Genomic DNA, 18,563 nt, shown 5'->3' with positions numbered 1-18,563 from the left:
AAATCACATTGTCCTCTTAGCATCTGCCCTAATTATTAGCAGCCTCACCTGCTTCATCTCTCAGACCGGACATTTAGCTCATGCACATATGACCTTGGGCCCTCGACAGCCCCTTCCTCAGACACACTAGGTGACAACCCTCCAGGTCCAGCATCCTATGCCTCTGTGGGATATTCCTACAGACAGTGCCTGGAACTCTTGTTGCTCTCCTGAGTGCCACAGTTGTTATGCTACTAAGGCCCTATTATGCTGTGTATAGCAAATTCCATTATATGATTATATGGTGAAAGCTGTGCTACCTGGTACATCACAGCATCATGGGGCACTAATTAGTCAAAAATTTTTGTAAACTAGGAGTTCTCAAATCTCTGCTTCCTAGATGTAGGAAGCAGGAGGGAAGTAACATTCCTGATACAATACTTCCTTGATATGTTAGTTTTTGTGTTGCTATGGATATGTGAAGTTTTGCAGGGCAAAAAGAAAAAGTTACATTTGTTCTTTTTAGCAGGAAAAAGGAAGAGACTTCGAGGGCAGAGGGAAGGAGGTGAACAGAGATGGGAAAATATGTTGCAGGTCAACAAATCCCAGGCTGTTGAACAGTGGTCCCGAAAGAGAATGAGAGCTCAGAGGAGATGAGCTGCTGTGTGGGAGCTCCTGGAGATACAAGTTACAAGGAGTAGGGATTCCCATTCCCCCAGGATCCCAGCCAGAGCACCTGGACCCGATGAGACCCCTGGGACAGTGGACATCTCAATAGTGACCAGAGGAGTCTCTGGCCCTGCAAAAGCACTTAGGAACTTGTCCACAAACTGGAAGGGTCCAAGACTGAGACAATTCTTCCTGACATGAAAGGTATGGGAACTCACAATTTGATTTAAGTTGATTTACCAAAATAACAAGATGTGATATTCCTCACTTCCTTAGTCTGTGGCTTAAGATTCATATCTGCTACTCAATTGACTGCCTACTATGCATTAGGCAATGCAGTAGGGTTTTCAAACATGTTTTATCATGTATACTTCAAAACAACACTCCTATGGATTTGAACCAGATTTTACCTGACTCCAAAGTCTGTGGATATCTCATTAAAATAAGGAGATTTAAAGGAATTAAGTGTTAGAGTGTTCTTGCATTACATTATATATGTGAATTCACTGAATCCTCACAGTCAACATAATGTATTTTTAAGTAGATGGACACTGCCTAGGGCCTCTGCTCTGATTGTGACATTAATTCATTTTCTGTTCTCTAAATGGGTGCTGAAAGACTGTCCTCTACCAAATGTCCTTACACTCCCACAGTCATGACTTACACATCCTTGTTCCAAATGTTCAGCAGAGATCAAGTCTGAGTTCCAGATTTCTAGAAAAGAAACCCTGCTAATTCTTGGCCCAATCAGCTATGGCCAGCAGCATGCGGTCAAACAGCTTAGCCAATCAGATTTTCTCTCCCAATAATTTGTAATTGTGTCTTAGAGATTCTAATTAGTCTATGCTGGTTACCTGACCTGAAGACATGTAACCTGAATGCTGTGCAGCAGCCATAGCTGACTGTGTGCGCATATAGATGAAGAGGATACAACCTGCAAAGATGGAGGAGAATGATACACACCTCTAGACAGAGTAAGTGATTAAAGACCACATGCCTGTGCTCTGGCTGTTTTTGCCTCACTAGAGCACCTAGGACACCCACTCACCAGGTCCACTTAGAACAAAGTCCCTGCAGAAAATATTACGAGAGCATTAACATAGCCCTGGGGCAATCTGGTTGTGTGCCAGTGTGCTGCCATGCTAAGGTCAATTGGTTTTGAATCTTTCTACTGATGGGGATAGAGAAGAATGCATTTGCCAGATCAATAACCACACACCAAGGGCCAGAAACGGTGATGATCTACTCCAGTGAAGATATAAATTAAACAGAGAAACTGCAACTGGGGCTAACACCCAGTTCAACTTACAGTAATTCATTATCATTTGCCATGCTCTTTCTTTTTTCAGAGACCAGACAGCTAACTTAAATAGATATGTGATAGAGACCACCACCTTGCAACCTATTAATTTCTGCAATACCAGAAGACAAAGAGACAAGTTAAAAAGGATCCTACTTGGTCCTTCCTGCCACAGTGACCTTACTCCATACGTCAGGGACCCAATGCAAGAGTTCTGGCAGCTGCTAAGTACACCTATCCCAATTATACATGCAAGAGCTAGATACATAACCATACGGTGAGTCTGCAAGTGCATCGGACCCAAAATGAAACAGTCTTGGGCAGTACTCCGTTTATCTCCTAGCTTTCGTAAGTCCCACCCTAAACAGAGAGCCATGATGGTATTTGGGGTACCATGGTCCTATGGATTATATGTTTGTCTCCTCCCAAACTCATATTTAAATTTAATTGCCATTGTAACAGTATTAAGAGGTGATTAGGCCATGAGGGCTCTGCCCTCACTCATAGGTTAATGCTATTATTTGGGGAGTAGGTTCATTATCAAGGGAGCAGGTTTCTTATAAAAGGATGAATTAGGCCTCCTTTTGCCTCTCCCTGTCACCCACCTTTTGTTTTTCTATCGTGGGATGATGCAGGAAGAAGTCCCTAGCAAGACACCACCTCCTCAATCTTGGACTTCTCAGCCTCCAGAACCATTAACCAATAAATTTCTGTTTATTACAAATTACCCAATCTGTGGTATTCTGTTGTAGTAGCACAAAACAGACCAAGACACTTGGTGTCAGTGTCAGTTCAGTCTCATATCTTATACTCCTCAAAAAGTCTGTCTATTCTGCCACCCTTACCCCTAACCACCAATCAGTGCACAGTTCCTGTCAAATGATGCATGTAATTTTGTGGAAGGATTGGGAAATATTTATTCTGACAAGGGCATTGCAGTTCCTTCTCAAGGACACCCAGCCTCACCTCTAATCAAAAGGCTCTGGACCTATAAATTGAGGTTGAAAACTAGATGAAGAAACCTAATTTTCCATCGTGAAAACTAACATCCATATTCTGTTTATCAGCTCTCCAGTTATTTATGGTCATACGTTCCTTAACCGTGGGGATATGTCCTGAGAAATGCATTGTTAGGCAATTTCGTTGTTGTGTAAACATCATAGAGTATACTTACACAAACCTAGATAAAATAGCCTACTACACACCTAGTATGGTCTATTGCTCCTAGGCTATAAACCTGTGCAGCATGGTACTGTACTGAACACTGTAGGCAATTGTACCACAATGGTAAGCATTTGTGTATTTAAGCATATCTCAGCATAGGCTAGATACAGTAAAAATATAGTGTTATAATCTTATGGGACCTCCATTGTGTATGCAGTCTGTCATTGACTGAAACATCATTATGGAGTGCATGACTGTATTTATTCATTTAGTTACTTAGCTAGTTTAAATTTTGCAAAACATGACCAGGTGTGGTGATTCACACCTGTAATCATGACACTTTGGGAGGTTGAGGTGGGAGGATGGCTTAAGGCCAGGAGTTCAAGTCCAGCCTGGTCAACACAGTGAGACCTCATCTCTATTTTAAAAAATTAAAATTAAAAATTAAAATTAATTTTATAAAACAATAAGTATCATGTATTTATTGATGGACAAATCATGTGTTCATTTGTCTTTCTTCTAGGAACAGCATGATCTATCCACCATCACCATAGATCTCTGTGGGTTTAGGAACCCTGGTTGTCACTTTGGCCTTGCTGCCTGGTACACTAATCAACTACACCTTGCATCTGATTATTAAGTGCCACCAATTGGCCTTGTCCATTCCTAAATTCCATCATTTCCATTGAGACTTGAGACCCCACTTCCACGGTAGATTCGCACCTATCCACTTGCATCAACCCTGGGCTACAGAATTTCTCAAATTTACAGAGCCCTCTTCACCAGTGTGTGTCTTCTAATCCTAGGGAAGGGAATGGCCTTTAAGGCCTCTTGAGGAACAAAGACAGGAAGGAGATTCTCAGGTCTTATGTGGTAAATCCAGTCTGACATTCCTTCTCTGTGACGCTGTGTTTCACTCTGTGAATTATATTTTCTGAATTACTAATTTTCTTTTCAGCTATGTCTAATCTTTTGCCAAAAATCCATGAGTTTTTTATTGTAATTTTTACAATTTTCGTTTCTAGGAGTTCTATTTGATTATTTTCCAAATCTAATAGCTTACTTTTACAGTTGCCTCTTTTTTACAGACATGTGTAAGGTAAGCTTATCTTTTATTTCTTCAAGCATAAAAAGCATAGTTCTCTGTTTGATAGGATAATACCTGAGATCTTTGAGGGTCTGTCTCTGCTGTCAGTTGTTTCTGCTAGTTCTTGCTGTTGGTGCCTTCAATGTGTACTTACTGATTTTTTTTACTTTGAACTACTAATTTCCCTTTGAAAGTTGTTTGTGGGGATTCTTTGAAACCTAGGACAAAGATCCATTCCTCAGAGAAAATTTGTAATCACTTCTACCAGGGACCTGGGAGTACTACCAGCCTGGAACAACTTTAAAGTTAATAACTTTAAAGCCTGAAGTTTTTGGAATTCTCATGCAATGTAAGTATAAATGTAAATTCAAGCATGAGCTGGCTGTGGCCACAATACTGCACTATTCTGCTACTACCCAGGCCACACTCCATGTGGTCACCAGGAGTAAGGGAATAGGAAAGTTTAGTTCTAGGTCACCCTTATACTGAGGGTGTGACACTCTGGGTAGAGGCAGTTTTATGAGAAAGGGTCTCACATTAGATACCCCACCTAGGGAGACACTGGACTTTAGTCTATAATCCACAGGCAGTGAAAAGTCAAATTTAAGAGCACAAAATTCAGTAAATGTTCTCAGAACAAATGCTTTTTCTGAGCTTTCCTTTCTTTTCTGAGTTCCTCTCAGAATGTGACTAGATAATTCTTCCTAACTCTCCCAGCTATTAGGTGCTTTCCAGAAGATTTAAAAAACTTTTAGCTTGCATTTTTAGTTGTTCTCATCAAGAAGATAGGGCCAGATACCTTGCCTGCCATGTGACTGAAAATAGAAATCTCTTTTTTTTTTTTTGAGGTCAGGAAACCGAAGACAGAGCAAAGGCCCATGATAGTCTTATGTTCGAGAAAAAAATCAAGATAGTAAATAATCCTGTGTTTTTGTGTAGCCTGCTCTACAGTTCACGAAGTACCAGCACCTTTTCTCATATCTATCCTTTTCTTTCCATTCCCCCACCAACCCTAAGTCAGGCCTTCATTATCTTTAGTTGCCTCCCACCTGATGTCTGACTTCCATCTTCTCTCTCTCCAATTCTTTCTGCTGGAATACTCCTAAAAACAATTTCAACCAACTCACTCCATCATTTACAAATATTCTATAACTGCCCATTGCTTATCAGACAAAAATCACTCTTAATTATAGAATGGAAAACTGCCCTACATAAAAATTCATCTTTATCTAGACTGAATCCTCAACATAGGCAAACATATGCATCTCTATGTCCTAACTCAACCCTAATTTTTTTCTCTGAAACATTGCCCACAACTCTTGGCCTCTATTCTTTTTTTCCCTAAGCACTGAAGGAATTTATATCAGTAATACACAATGTATTATTTTTTAACAGTTTTATTGAGATACAATTAACACATCATTGATTTACCCATTTAAAATGTACAGTTCAAAGTTTTGTAGTATGTTCACAAGGCTGTTTAACCATCACCACAGTCAATTTTAGAACATTTTCATCACCCTAAAAAGAAATCACATGCCCGTTTCCCCTCAACGTTGCAGCTTTAGGCAACCACCAATCTACTTTCTGTCTCTACAGATTTGCCTATTCTAGACATTTCATATAAATGGAATCATAAAGTATGCAGTCTTTTGTGACTGGAGCCTTTCATTTAGCATAGTGCTTTCAAGGTTTACCATGTTGTAACATGTATCAGTGTTTTATTTGTTGTTATAACTGAGTAATATTCCATTGTAAGGACATACTATGTTTTATTTACCCATTCATCAGTTGACAGGTATTTAGATTTTCCCCACTGCTTGGTTATTCTAAATAATGTTGCCTTGAACATTCATGAACAAGTTTTTATGTGGACATATGTTTTTATTTCTCTTGGGTACATACCTTGGAATGAAATTTCTGGGTCATATGGTAATTCTATATTTAACATTTCATTGAACTGCTAAAATGTTTCCCAAAGCAGTGGCACCATTTTACATTCCCACTAGCAAAGCATGAGGCTTCCATTTTCTCCATATCCTCTCCAATCTTTGTTGTTTAATGTTTTAATCATAGCCATCTTAGTGGGTGTGATGTGATATCTCATAGTGGTTTTGATTTGTATTTCTCTAATGACTAAGGATGTTGAAGATCTTTTCATGTGCTTGTTAGCCATTTGTATCTCTTCTTTGGAGAAATGTCTACTCAAATCCTTTGCCCATTTGAAAAATTGGGTTACTTGTCTTTTTATTATTGAGTTAAAGAGTTCTTTATACATTCTGGATACAGGTCCTTTACCAAATATATGATTTGCAAATACTGGATCCCATTCTGTGTTGTCTTTTCACATTTATGATGATGTTGTGCACAGAGCAAAAGTTTTTATTTTAATGGAGTTCAATTTATCTATTCTTTTGTTGTTTGTGCTTTTGGTAATTTATTTAAGAAACTATTTACTGACCCAAAGTTGTACGTTTTCTTCTAGGAGTTTTTCTAATAGCTGTTTTGAAGTCTTTGTCTGCTAAGTCCACTATATAGACCCCTTCAATGGCTATTTCTATTGCCTGTTTTTTTCTCCTAGTTTTTGCATGTCTTGTAATTTTTTGTTAAACACTGGCCATCTTAGATAATATAACAACTCTGAATACTAATCCCCTCCAGAAATTGTTTGTTTATTTGTTTGTTTGGTGATTTGGCTGAAATAATTCCACATTCTGTTTCTGCCACAAAGTGCAGCCTCTGGTGCCTCTGCCCAGAGTTTTTTCTCTTTGTTTTCATCTTTTAGTCTGACTACCTAAAGGTCACCCCTGGGTTGGCATAAACCATTTATTGGTCAGAAGTTGTGTTTAACCTCTTTCACTAGCTAGGTTTTTTCCCCCTTTACCAATGAATGCGTGTGTGGCCTGGAGATTTCCATTACAATTCAAGGAGGTTACTTTTTTTGCCCCACATTCAGCGAGGGACTGGTAACTTGGAGGTTCCTTCTATAATCACTCCTGGGAGGGTGCAGCCCCAGGCAGTCACACAGTGTTTTACATGGCCAGGGCTGAGTGTGAGTTTACTTTTAAACCTGGTTTACTAGGAGTTTCCCTTTGGTCACAGTAGCTTCTTGTTAGTCAGCGGTCAAAGGTGATATTTAAGCCCTTTGTTCTAGTAAACTGTCTGCCCTGTGTTAGTGGCTCTGTGTGCAGCTCAGGAGATCCTTTCAAATCAGTCCTGCATCCTGCTCTGATGACTCTTGACTAGGCACAGCCTGACCCATGGGCGTATCCCTCTTGACCCGAGAATTGACTGTGGTCCCAGGAGAGCTCTTCTTGGTTTTCTCTTTCTCTGGTTCTCTCCACTAAGCCTCTGCACTGCCATTTTTCTTGTACAAATAATGGAAATCCAGCCTCCTTTCAACTGTGCTCTGCCAAGATCTCCATTGTTTGCAATAGTGGGTTTAGATGTGGAGTTCTCCACGCTCTTCTAAATGAAGTCAGTTCCCTTAGGCAGAGCTGCAGGGCTCTTCAGTACTTAGGATCTGTCTTTGCCCTGGGCAGAACCCCTGTGCCACTGAAACAGCTGAGCACAGGGACCGGTGTTAACCAAAATGGCATCCCACTCTAAGAGTGGTCAGGGTGGCAGCTCCTGATCATTTCTTGCCCATGTTAGCAGGGAACCTCCACCCTATCAGCAAGTTGAGGTGGGAGCAAAAGGGCTCCAGTGATCTCAGCCTTTGCACCTGGAGTAAAGCTTCCATCCTGTGAGTCACAGCTGGGTGGGGGTGGGAAACCCAATTCTTCTGGCTATGCCTTCTTAAAACAGAACTTCTGCAGCATGGAACTGGGGAAGATAAAAAATGGCAGCCTGACCGTCTCTGGGTGAAACTACAGCTCCAGGCTAAGGACTGGGTGGAAAGACAGCCACAGCCATCTTGGATTCACATGCCTGGAGCAGAGCTATTCTAGCATGAAGCTCTGGGAAGGGGTAAAGGGATGCATTCTGGTTCAAATGCCACAGACTCTCACTGTCTTTACCAAGATTTAGTAGATTTTTCTTGAATGAATCTTTCTCATTTGCTGCATGCCTTTGGGACAATTTTCAGAGACTTAAATGATTGTCATTTGTAATTTTCACTAGTTAAATTGTTTTTCTGGGGAGAAGGTCCATCCAGATTCTTACACCTTCATTCTGCGAGTCTTAAATCCACAGAACCCATTGTTTGATTAGGATAGGCTTTATTCATCCACTTGACAAATATTTATAGACTATGAATTATGTGGCAGGCAATGATTTGTTGCTCGTCAACCTGTGTTGTAAACTGACTATTTCAGATTGATGTGTATTCAACATTCATATCCAACAGGATCAAGCACACTACATCCAACAGGCCATGTGTGTCTGGGTTCTGTAAATGTCCACAGCACTCAGCACAAGGTGGGATGTAGTTTGTTCTTTTTTTTCACTAATCCCTTCCTGATTTCCTTACCTGATTAACATCACATTTCCAAAACTATGTATTTTTCTGAAGTGTTCATTTCCTCTTTGTTTAGCAAATCACTGTTGATTGTCTGTTATTTGTCCCTACCAAAATAATGGTAGATATTTTGCTACCATTTTTTGAGTGTGTAATAGGCATTAGGTTTTTTGGTTTTTTTTGTTTTTGTTTTTGTTTTTGTTTTTGTTTTGAGACGGAGTTTCACTCTTGTCGCCCAGGCTGGATGGAGTGCAATGATGCAATCTCAGCTCACTGCAACCTCTGCCTCCTGGTTTCAAGCGATTCTCCTGCCTCAGCCTCTGGAGTCACCCAGGCTGGAGTGCAATGGCATGGTACCAGTTCACTGCAACCTCTGCCTCCCGGGTTCAAGGGATTCTCCAGCCTCAGCCCCTGGAGTAGCTGGAATTACAGATGCCTACAACCATGCCCAGCTAATTTTTCTATTTTTAGTATAGACGGGGTTTCACCACTGATCTCAAACTCCTGACCTCATCTGGATCACCACCTGCCTCAGCCTCCCAAAGTGCTGGGATGAGCTGCTGCACCCTGCCAGCAGTAGGTCTTTACATATGCAGTCTCGCTAGTGCTAGCATTAACCCCATGGGGAAGTTCTAATCCCATTGTGCAGATGAGAAACCTGAGACTCAGAAAGGTTAAAAGAGCTTGTCTCAAGTTATAGCAAATAAGTGGCAGAGATGCACTTTGAGCAGAGAACTGCCTGACTCCAAAGCTGGTTCTTTTTCTTCCATGCTAACCTACCCTGACTTTCTACTTGTAAGAGGAGAAGAGAACTATAGCAAGTTTGAGGAAAATCATCTCCAACACCCTGAATCATACATCATCGCATGCCTTGGAAGCCTGCCGGTTTCCCAAAGCTAATATGTGATCTGGCCTCTTCGTGCTTGCAGCACTTTGGGACACAAAACGACTAATAAAGAACCAGAGGAGTGAACAGAGTGACCTTGTTACACCATGCCAAGCTCCCCAGATGACCCCAATTAAGTCCACGACCTGGCTTATTTACAAAGATGTACCTCACAAAATGGCAAATATGTTAATAACTCGACCACAACCGATCTGGCCCTCGTTAGCTGTGTTGTAATGAGAACGTGTACTCATGTCATTATGAAACATGTATTTAGGACAGGAATTGTACTGAATCCAGGCTTCTCTGACCCTCCAGGAAAAATCAATTAGAAATGGTGATGCCTATCTACCTATTTCTTTTATTTTTAAAATTTTTGTGGGTAACTTCTGGAAAATTGATTTCGTCGTTAGAGTTACCCTTGATGGTGCTGAGATGGGTGTGGCTGACTTGGGGATGAGAAGTGGGTAAGTTCAAGAATGCTTGGAAAGTGAAAAAAAATCCCAAATAGGTCTTTTTTTTTTTAATGACTCACAGCCTAAATGAAATTAAATAATTAAAAATTAAATACAGTAAAGTTGATTTTGTTTAATGTTATAAATGCTAATCTAATCTTTATTTTCCTCTGTTTCACTTACATTTTTATAAACGTTTGTTGGAGAAAGATCTACAGTGCTTTTCCTGAAGTAGCTAATGCTCACTCTTAATATCTTCTTTTAATATTCATATTGTGTGAATCTATTTTTCCTGTTAACGGAAAATTCACGGCAATCATTTTTGTTTATAAATTAGCAGTTTCTGGCCAGGTGCGGTGACTCACGCCTGTAATCACAGCACTTTGGGAGGCTGAAGTAGGCAGATCACTTGAGGTCAGGAGTTCAAGACCAGCCTGACCAACATGGTGAAACCCCATCTCTACTAAAAGTACAAAAATTAGTTGGGCCTGGTAGACACTCCTGTAATCCCAGCTACTCGGGAGGCTGAGGCAGGAAAATTGCTTGAACCGGAAGACAGAGATTGCAGTGAGGCAAGATCGCGCCACTACACTCCAGCTGGGCCACAGTGCAAGATTCTGTCTCAAAAAAAAAAAAAATTAGCAGTTTCTAAAATCATCTTCACAGTGTTTCATGCCTGCAGTAATACAATGATACATGCATATTTCAACGTATGAGGAAGATTTACTGTGTTTTTGTTCCAGGTCCTGAATGGACACTGGACCCTGTAGGATAGAGGAAGGGAGACTGGAAGGTGGAAGAATAGATTCAAAGGGATGGATTATGGAAAGTAGAACATTTTAATGAACATAGTCACCATTAATATTATCTTATTCACTAGGTTTTTTTTTTCTTTTTTTTTTTTTTTGCCTCTTTGTGTCTAGGGATTGCTAAGTATTCTTATGTGGCTATTCTACTTACAATTAATATATCCTTTTATAGATATGGTCTTATGTTCTTATAAATAAAATGAAGAATATAAGTTTAAAAAAATGTGGGTATGTGATAGGTGTATATTTGTGGGGTACATGAGATATTTGATATTTTGATACAGATACACAATGCATAATAATCACATCAGGGTAAATGGGATAGCCATCACCTCAAGCATTTATTCTTTGTGCTACAAACAATTCAATTATGCCCTTTTAGCTATTTTTTTATTTTTATTTGTCCATAAGTTGTTGGGGTACTGGTGGTATTTGGTTACATTAGTAAGTTCTTTAGTGGTGATCTGTGAGATTTTGGTGCACCCATCACCCATGTATACACTGCATCATATTTGTAGTCTTTTATCTCTCACCCTTCTCCCACTCTTCTCCCCAAGTCCCCAAAGTCCACTGTATCATTCTTATGCCTTTGCATCCTCATAGCTTAGCGCCCACATATCAGTGAGAACATACGATGCCTGGTTTTCCATTCCTGAGTCACTTCACTTAGAATAATAGTCTCCAGTCTCACCCAGGTCAGTGCAAATGCTGTTAATTCATTCCTTTTTATGGCTGTGTAGTATTCCATCATATATATACACACACACACATATATATAGTATTCTGTCATATATATATTCTAACATATATATATTCTAACATATATACAATATATATATATTTCTTTATCCATTCATTGATTGATGGGTATTTGGGTTGGTTCCACAATTTTGCAATTGTGAATTGTGCTGCTGTAACCGTGTGTGTGCAAGTATCTTTTTTGAATAATGACTTCTTTTCTTCTGGGTAGATACCCAGTAGTGGGATTGCTGGATCAAATAGTAGTTCTATTTTTAGTGGCTGTAGTAGTTTACATTCCCACCAGCAGTGTAGAAATGTTCCCTGTTCACCACATCCACACCAACATCTACTGTTTTTTTTTATATTTGATTATGGCCATTCTTGCAGGAGTAAGGTGGTATCATATTGTGGTGGTTTTGATGTGCATTTCCCTGATCATTAGTGATGTTGAGCATTTTTTCATATGTTTGTTGGCCATTTGTATATATTCTTTTGATAATTGTCTATTCATATCCTTAGCCAATTTTTTGATGGGATTGTTTGTTTTTTATCTTACTGATTTGTTTGAGTTTGTTGTAGATCTGGGATATTAGTCCTTTGTCAGATGTATAGACTGTGAAGATTTTCACCCACTCTGTGGGTTACCTGTTTACTCTGCTGACTGTTCCTTTTGCCATGCAAAAGCTCTTTAATTTAATTAGGTCCCAGCCATTTATCTTTGCTTTTATTGCATTTGCTTTTGGGTTCTTGGTCATGAAATCCTTGCCTAAGCCAATGTCTAGAAGGGTTTTTCCAGTGTTGTCTTCTAGAATTTTTATAGTTTCAGGTCTTAGGTTTAAGTCCTTAATCCATCTTGAGTTGATTTTTGTATAAGGTGAGAGATGAAGATCCACTGTCATTCTCCTACAGGTGGCTAGCCAAGTATCCCAGCACCATTTGTTGAAAAGGGTATCCTTTCCCTACTTTGTGTTTTTGTTTGCTTTGTCGAAGATCAGTTGGCTGTAAGTATTTGGTTTTATTTCTGGGTTCTCTATTCTTTCCATTGGTCTATGTGCCTACTTTTATACCATCACCATGCTATTTTGGTGACTGTGGCCTTATAGTTTGAAATCATGTAGTGTGATGCCTCCAGATTTGTTCTTTTTGCTTAGTCCTGCTTTGGCTATGTGGGCTCTTTTTTGGTTCCACATGAATTTTAGAATTTTTTTTAATTCTCTGAAGAATTATGGTGGTATTCTGATAGGGATTGTGTTGAATTTGTAGATTGCTTTTGGCAGTATGGTCATTTTCACAATATTGATTCTACCCATCCATGAGCATGGGATGTGTTTCCATTTGTTCATGTTGTCTATGCTTTCTTTCATCAGTGTTTTGTAGTTTTCCTTGTAGAGGTCTTTCAGCTCCTTTGTTAGGTATATTCCTAAGTATTTTATTTATTTATTTATTTTGCAGCTATTATAAAAGGGGTTGTGTTCTTGCTTTAATTCTCTGCTTGGTTGCTGTTGGTATATAGAAGAGCTACTTATTTTCGTATATTAATCTTGTATCCAGAAACTTTGCTGAATTCTTCTATCAGTTCTAGGAGCTTTCTGGAGAAGTCTTTAGGGTTTTCAAGGTAAGTGATCATATTATCAGCAAAAAGTGACAGTTTGACTTCCTCTTTAGCAATTTGGATGCCTTTTATTTATTTCCCTTGTGATGCCTTTTAGAGCTTTCCCTTAGCTCTGGCTAAGATTTCTAGTACTATATTGAAGAGGAGTGGTGAGAGTGGGTATCCTTGCCTTGTTCCGTTCTCAGAGGGGATGTTTTCAACTTTTCCCCATTCAGTATTATGTTGGCTGTGGGTTTGTCATAGATGGCTTTTATTACATTAAAGTATGTCCTTTGTATGCTGATTTTGCTGAGAGTTTTAATCATAAAGGGATGCTGGATTTTATCAAATGCTTTTTTGCGTCTATTGAGATTATCATGTGAATTTTGTTTTTAATTCTGTTTATGCGGTGTATCACATTTATTGACTTGCGTATGTTAAACCGTCTCTGCATCTCTGATATGCAACCCACTTGATCATGGTGGGTTATCTTTTTGATATGCTGTTGCATTCAGTTAGCTAGTATTTTGTTAAGGATTTTAGCATCTATGTTCATCAAGGACATCATTTGATAGTTTTCCTTTTTATTATGTCCTTTCCTGGTTTTGGTATTAGGGTGATGCTAGCTTCTTAGAATGAATTAGGGAGGGTTCCTTCTTTCTCTATCTTGTGGAATAGTGTCAAGAGGATTTGTACCAATTCTTGTTTGATTGTCTAGTAGAATTCTGCTGTGAAAGGTCCTGGACCTTTTTTTCTTGTTGGTAATTTTTAAATTACCATTTCAATCTTGCTGCTTGTTATTGGTCTGTTCAGGGTATCTAATTCTTCCTGATTTAAGCTAGGAAGGTTATATTTTCCCAGGAATTTATCCATCTCTTCTAGGTTTTCTAGTTTATGTGTGTAAAGGTGTTCATAGTAGGAATTTTCCAGGAATTTATCCATCTCTTCTAGGTTTTCTAGTTTATGTGTGTAAAGATATTCATAGCAGCCTTGAATAATCTTTTGTATTTCTGTGGTGTCAGTTGTAATATCTCCTGTTTCATTTCTAGCGAGATTATTTGGATTTCCTCTCTTCTTTTCTTCATTAATCTTGCTAATGATCTATCAATTCTATTTATCTTTTTAAAGAACCTGCTTTTTGTTTCATTTATCTTTTGTGCGTTTTTTTGTTTGTTTGTTTCAATTTCATTTTGTTCTGCTCTGATCTTGGTTATTTCCTTTCTTCTGCTGCATTTGGGTTTGGTTTGTTCTTGTTTCTCTAGTTTCTTGAAGTGTGACCTTAGATTGTCTGTCTGTGCTCTGTCAGACTTTTTGATATAGGCATTTAGGGCTATGAACTTTCCTGTTAGCAACGCCTTTGCTGTATCCCAGAGGTTTTGATAGGTTGTGTTGTTATTGTCATTCAGTTTAAAGAATTTGTTAATTTCCATCTTGATTTTGTTTTTGACCCAATGCTCATTTAGGAGCAGGTTATTTAATTTCCATGTATTTGTGTAGTTTTGAAGGTTCCTTTTGGAGTTGATTTCCAGTTTTATTCCACTGTGGTCTGAGAGAGTGCTTGATATCATTTCAGTTTTCTTTAATTTATTGAGGCTCATTTTATGGCCTATCATATGGTCTATCTTAGAGAAAGTCCCATGAGCTGTTGAATAGAATGTGTATTCTGTGGTTGTTGGATGAAATGTTCTGGATATATCTGTTAAGTCCATTTGTTACAAGGCATGGTTGAAATCCATTGTTTCTTTATGGACTTTCTGTTTTGATGACCTGTCTAGTGCTGTCAGTGGAGTATGGAAATTCCCCATTATTATTGAGTTGCTGTCTATCTCATTTCTTAGGTCTATTAGTAATTGTTTTATAAATTTGGGAGCTCCTAAACATATAGTTTAGGGTTGTGATATTTTCCTGTTGGATAAGGCCTTTTACCATTATATACTGTCCCTCTTTTGTCTCTTTTAACCACTGTTGCTTTAAAGTTTGTTTTGTCTGATATAGAAATAACTACCCCTACTGCTTTTGGTGTCCATTTGCATGAAATGCCTTTTTCCACCCCTTTACTTTAAATTTATGTAAGTCCTTATGTGTTAGGTGAGTCTCCTGAAGGTAGCAGATAGTTGACGTGTGAGTTCTTATCCATTCTGCGGTTCTGTATCTTTTAAGTGGAGCATTTAGGCCATTTACATTCAATGTTAGTATTGAAATGTGAGGTACCATTGTTTTCATCATATTCTTTGTTGCCTGTGTACTTTGGTTTTTTGTTTTGTTTTTACTTTTCAATTTGTATTTTGTTTTATACGTCCTGTGTGATTTATGCTATAAAGAGGTTCTGTTTTGATGTGTTTCCAGGATTTGTTTTAAGATTTAGACCTCCTTTTAGCAATTCTTGTAATGGTGATTTTTGTTTGCCCGAAAACCACCTATCTTTCCTTCATATACAATGCTTAGTTTCTCTGGATACAAAATTCTTCACTGATAATTGTTTTGTTTGAGGAGGCTGAAGATAGGTCCCCAACCCCTTCTAGCTTGTAGGGTCTCAGCTGAGAAATCTGCTGTTAATCTGTTAGGTTTTCCTTTATAGGTTACCTGGTACTTCTGTATCACAGCTCTTAAGATTCTTTCCTTCATCTTAACTTTGGATAATCTGATGACAATATGCCTAGGTGAAGATCTTTTTGCGATGAATTTCCCAAGTATTCTTTGTGCTTCTTGTATTTGGCTGTCTAGGTCTCTCACAAGGCCAGAGAAGTTTTCCTCAATTATTCCCCCAAATATGTTTTCCAGGCTTTTAGAATTCTCTTCTTCCTCAGGTATACTGATTATTCTTAAGTTTGATCATTTCACATAATCCCAGACTTCTTGAAGGCTTTGTTCATATTTTCTTATGTTTTTTTCTTTGTCTTTGTTGGATGGGGTTAATTCAAAGACTTTGTCTTTGAGCTCTGAATTTCTTTCTTCTACTTGTTCAATTCTATTTCTGAGACTTTCCAGAGCATTTTGCATTTCTAAAAGTGTGTCCAAAGTTTCCTGGATTTTTGATTGTTTTTCTTTAAGCTATCTATTTTTATGAATATTTCTCCCTTCACTTCTTGTATCACTGTTTTGATTTCCTTGTATTGGCCTTTGCCTTTCTCTGGTCGCTCCCTGATTAGCTTAATAACTAAACTCCTGAACTCTTTTTTGGGTAAATTAGGGATTTCTTCTTGGTTTGGATCCATTGCTGGTGAACTAGGGTTATTTTTGGTGGGCAGTGTTGAAGAGCCTTGTTTTGTCGTATTACCAGCATTGGTTTTCTGGTTCCTTCTCATTTGTTTATGATCCATCAGAGGGAAGATCTGGGACTGAAGGCTGTGGTTCAGATTCTTTGGTCCCACGGGGTGTTCCCTTGATGTAGTACTCTCCCCCTTTTCCTATGGATATGGTTTCCTATGAGCTGAACTGCAGTGGTTGTTGTTTCTCTTCTGGGTCTAGCTGCCCGGTGAGTCTACCCAGCTCTGGGCTGGTACTGGGGGTTGTTTGCACACAGTCCTGTGATGCGAACCATCTATGGGTCTCTCAGTCATGGATACCAGCGCCTATTCTGGTGGAGGTGGTGGAGGGTGCAATGGATTCCATGAGGGTCCCTAGCTTTGGTGGTTTAGTGCTCTATTTTTGGGCTGGTTGGCCTCTTGCTAGAAGGTGGTGCTTTCTAGAAAGCATCAGCTGTAGTAGTGTGGAGAGGGACCAGAGGTGGGCAGGGCTTTCGAACTCCCAAGATCGTATGCCCTTTGTCTTCCACTACCAGAGTGGGTAGGTAAGGGCCATCAGATGGGTGTGAGGCTAGGTGTGTCTGAGCTCAGACTCTCCTTGAGTGGGTCTTTCTGTGGCTGTAGGGGATGGGGATGAGTTTCCCAGGTCACTGGAGTTGTGTACCTAGGAGGATTATTGTGCCTCTGCGGAGTCATGCATGTTGTCAGGGAAGTGGGGGAAAACTGGCAGTGACAGGCCTCACCTAGCTCCCATGCAAATTGAAGGGCTAGTTTCCCACTGTGCCCCCCGCCAACAGCCGCAAGTCTGTTTCCAGGTGGAGGGCAAGATGGGCTTTATGATAGCTCTATAAAATATAATTTGAAGTCAGGTAATGTGATTCTTCCAGTTTTGTTCTTTTTGCTTGGAATATCTTGGCTATTCTGAGTCTTTTGTGATTCCATACAAATTTTAGGATTATGTTTTCTATTATGCAAAGAATGTCATTGGCATTTTGATAGGGATTGCATTGAATCTGTAAATTGCCTTGGGTAATATGGACGTTTTAACAAGATTGATTCTTCCAATCCATGTACATGGAATATCTTTCCATTTTTTGTGTGTTCTCTTAAATTTCTTGCATAAATTTTTATAGTCTTCATTGTAGAGATCTTTCACTTCTTTGGTTAATTCCTAGGCTTTTAATTTTATTTGCAGCTACTGTAAATGGGATTGCTTTTTTATTTATTTTTCAGATTGTTCACTGTTGACACATAGAAATGCTACTGATTTTTGTATGTTGATTTTGTATCCTGCAACTTTACTGAATTTGTTTATCAGTTCTAATAGTTTTTTGATGGAGTCTTTAGGTTTTTCCAAATACAAAAGCATATTATCTACAAACAAAGATAATTTGACTTCTTTCTTTCTAATTGGGATTTCTTTTATTTCTTTCTCTTGTTTGATTGTTCTAGCTAGGACATCTAGTACTATGTTGAATAACAGTGATGAAAGTAGTCATCCTTTTCACGTTCCAAATCTTGGAGGAAAGGCTTTCAGTTTTTCTCAATTCAGTATGATACTAGGGCTGTGTCTGCTGTAGATGGCTTTTATTGTATTGAGGTATGTTCCTTCTATACCCAGTGTTTTTTGTATTTTTGTTTGTTTGTTTTTGAGGCAGGGTCTCACTCTGTCACCCATGCTGGAGTGCTGTGGTACAATCTTGGCTCACTGCAACTTCCACTTCCCAGGCTCAAGGGATCCTCCCACCTCAGCCTCCTGAGTAGCTGGAACTACAGGCACATGCACATGCCCCCATCACTAGCTATTTTTTTTTTTTTTTTTTTTTTTTTGTAGAGACAGAGTTTCGTCATGTTGTCCAGGCTGGTGTCAAACTCCTTTAAAACACCAGTTTTTTAAGGGTTTTGATTTTTATCATGAAGAGATGTTGAATTTTGTCAAGTGCTTTTTCAGCATCAACTGAAGTGATCATATGGCTTTTGTCCTTCATTCGGCTGATGTTATGTATCACATAAATTGATTTGCATATGTTGAATCAGCCTTGCATCCTTAGGATAAATGCCACTTGATCATGATGAATGATCTTTTAAATTTGTAGTAGAATTAAGTTTGCTAATATTTTGTTGAGGATTTTTGCATCAGTGTTCATCAGGGTGACATTGGCCTGTACTTTTCTTTCT

The sequence above is a fragment of the Colobus angolensis genome, unplaced genomic scaffold, assembly GCF_000951035.1.
Source record: "Colobus angolensis palliatus isolate OR3802 unplaced genomic scaffold, Cang.pa_1.0 Scaffold102, whole genome shotgun sequence".
NCBI lineage: Eukaryota > Metazoa > Chordata > Mammalia > Primates > Cercopithecidae > Colobus > Colobus angolensis.
The sequence above is the reverse complement of the archived record's forward strand: the minus strand, read 5'-3'. Positions refer to the sequence as shown.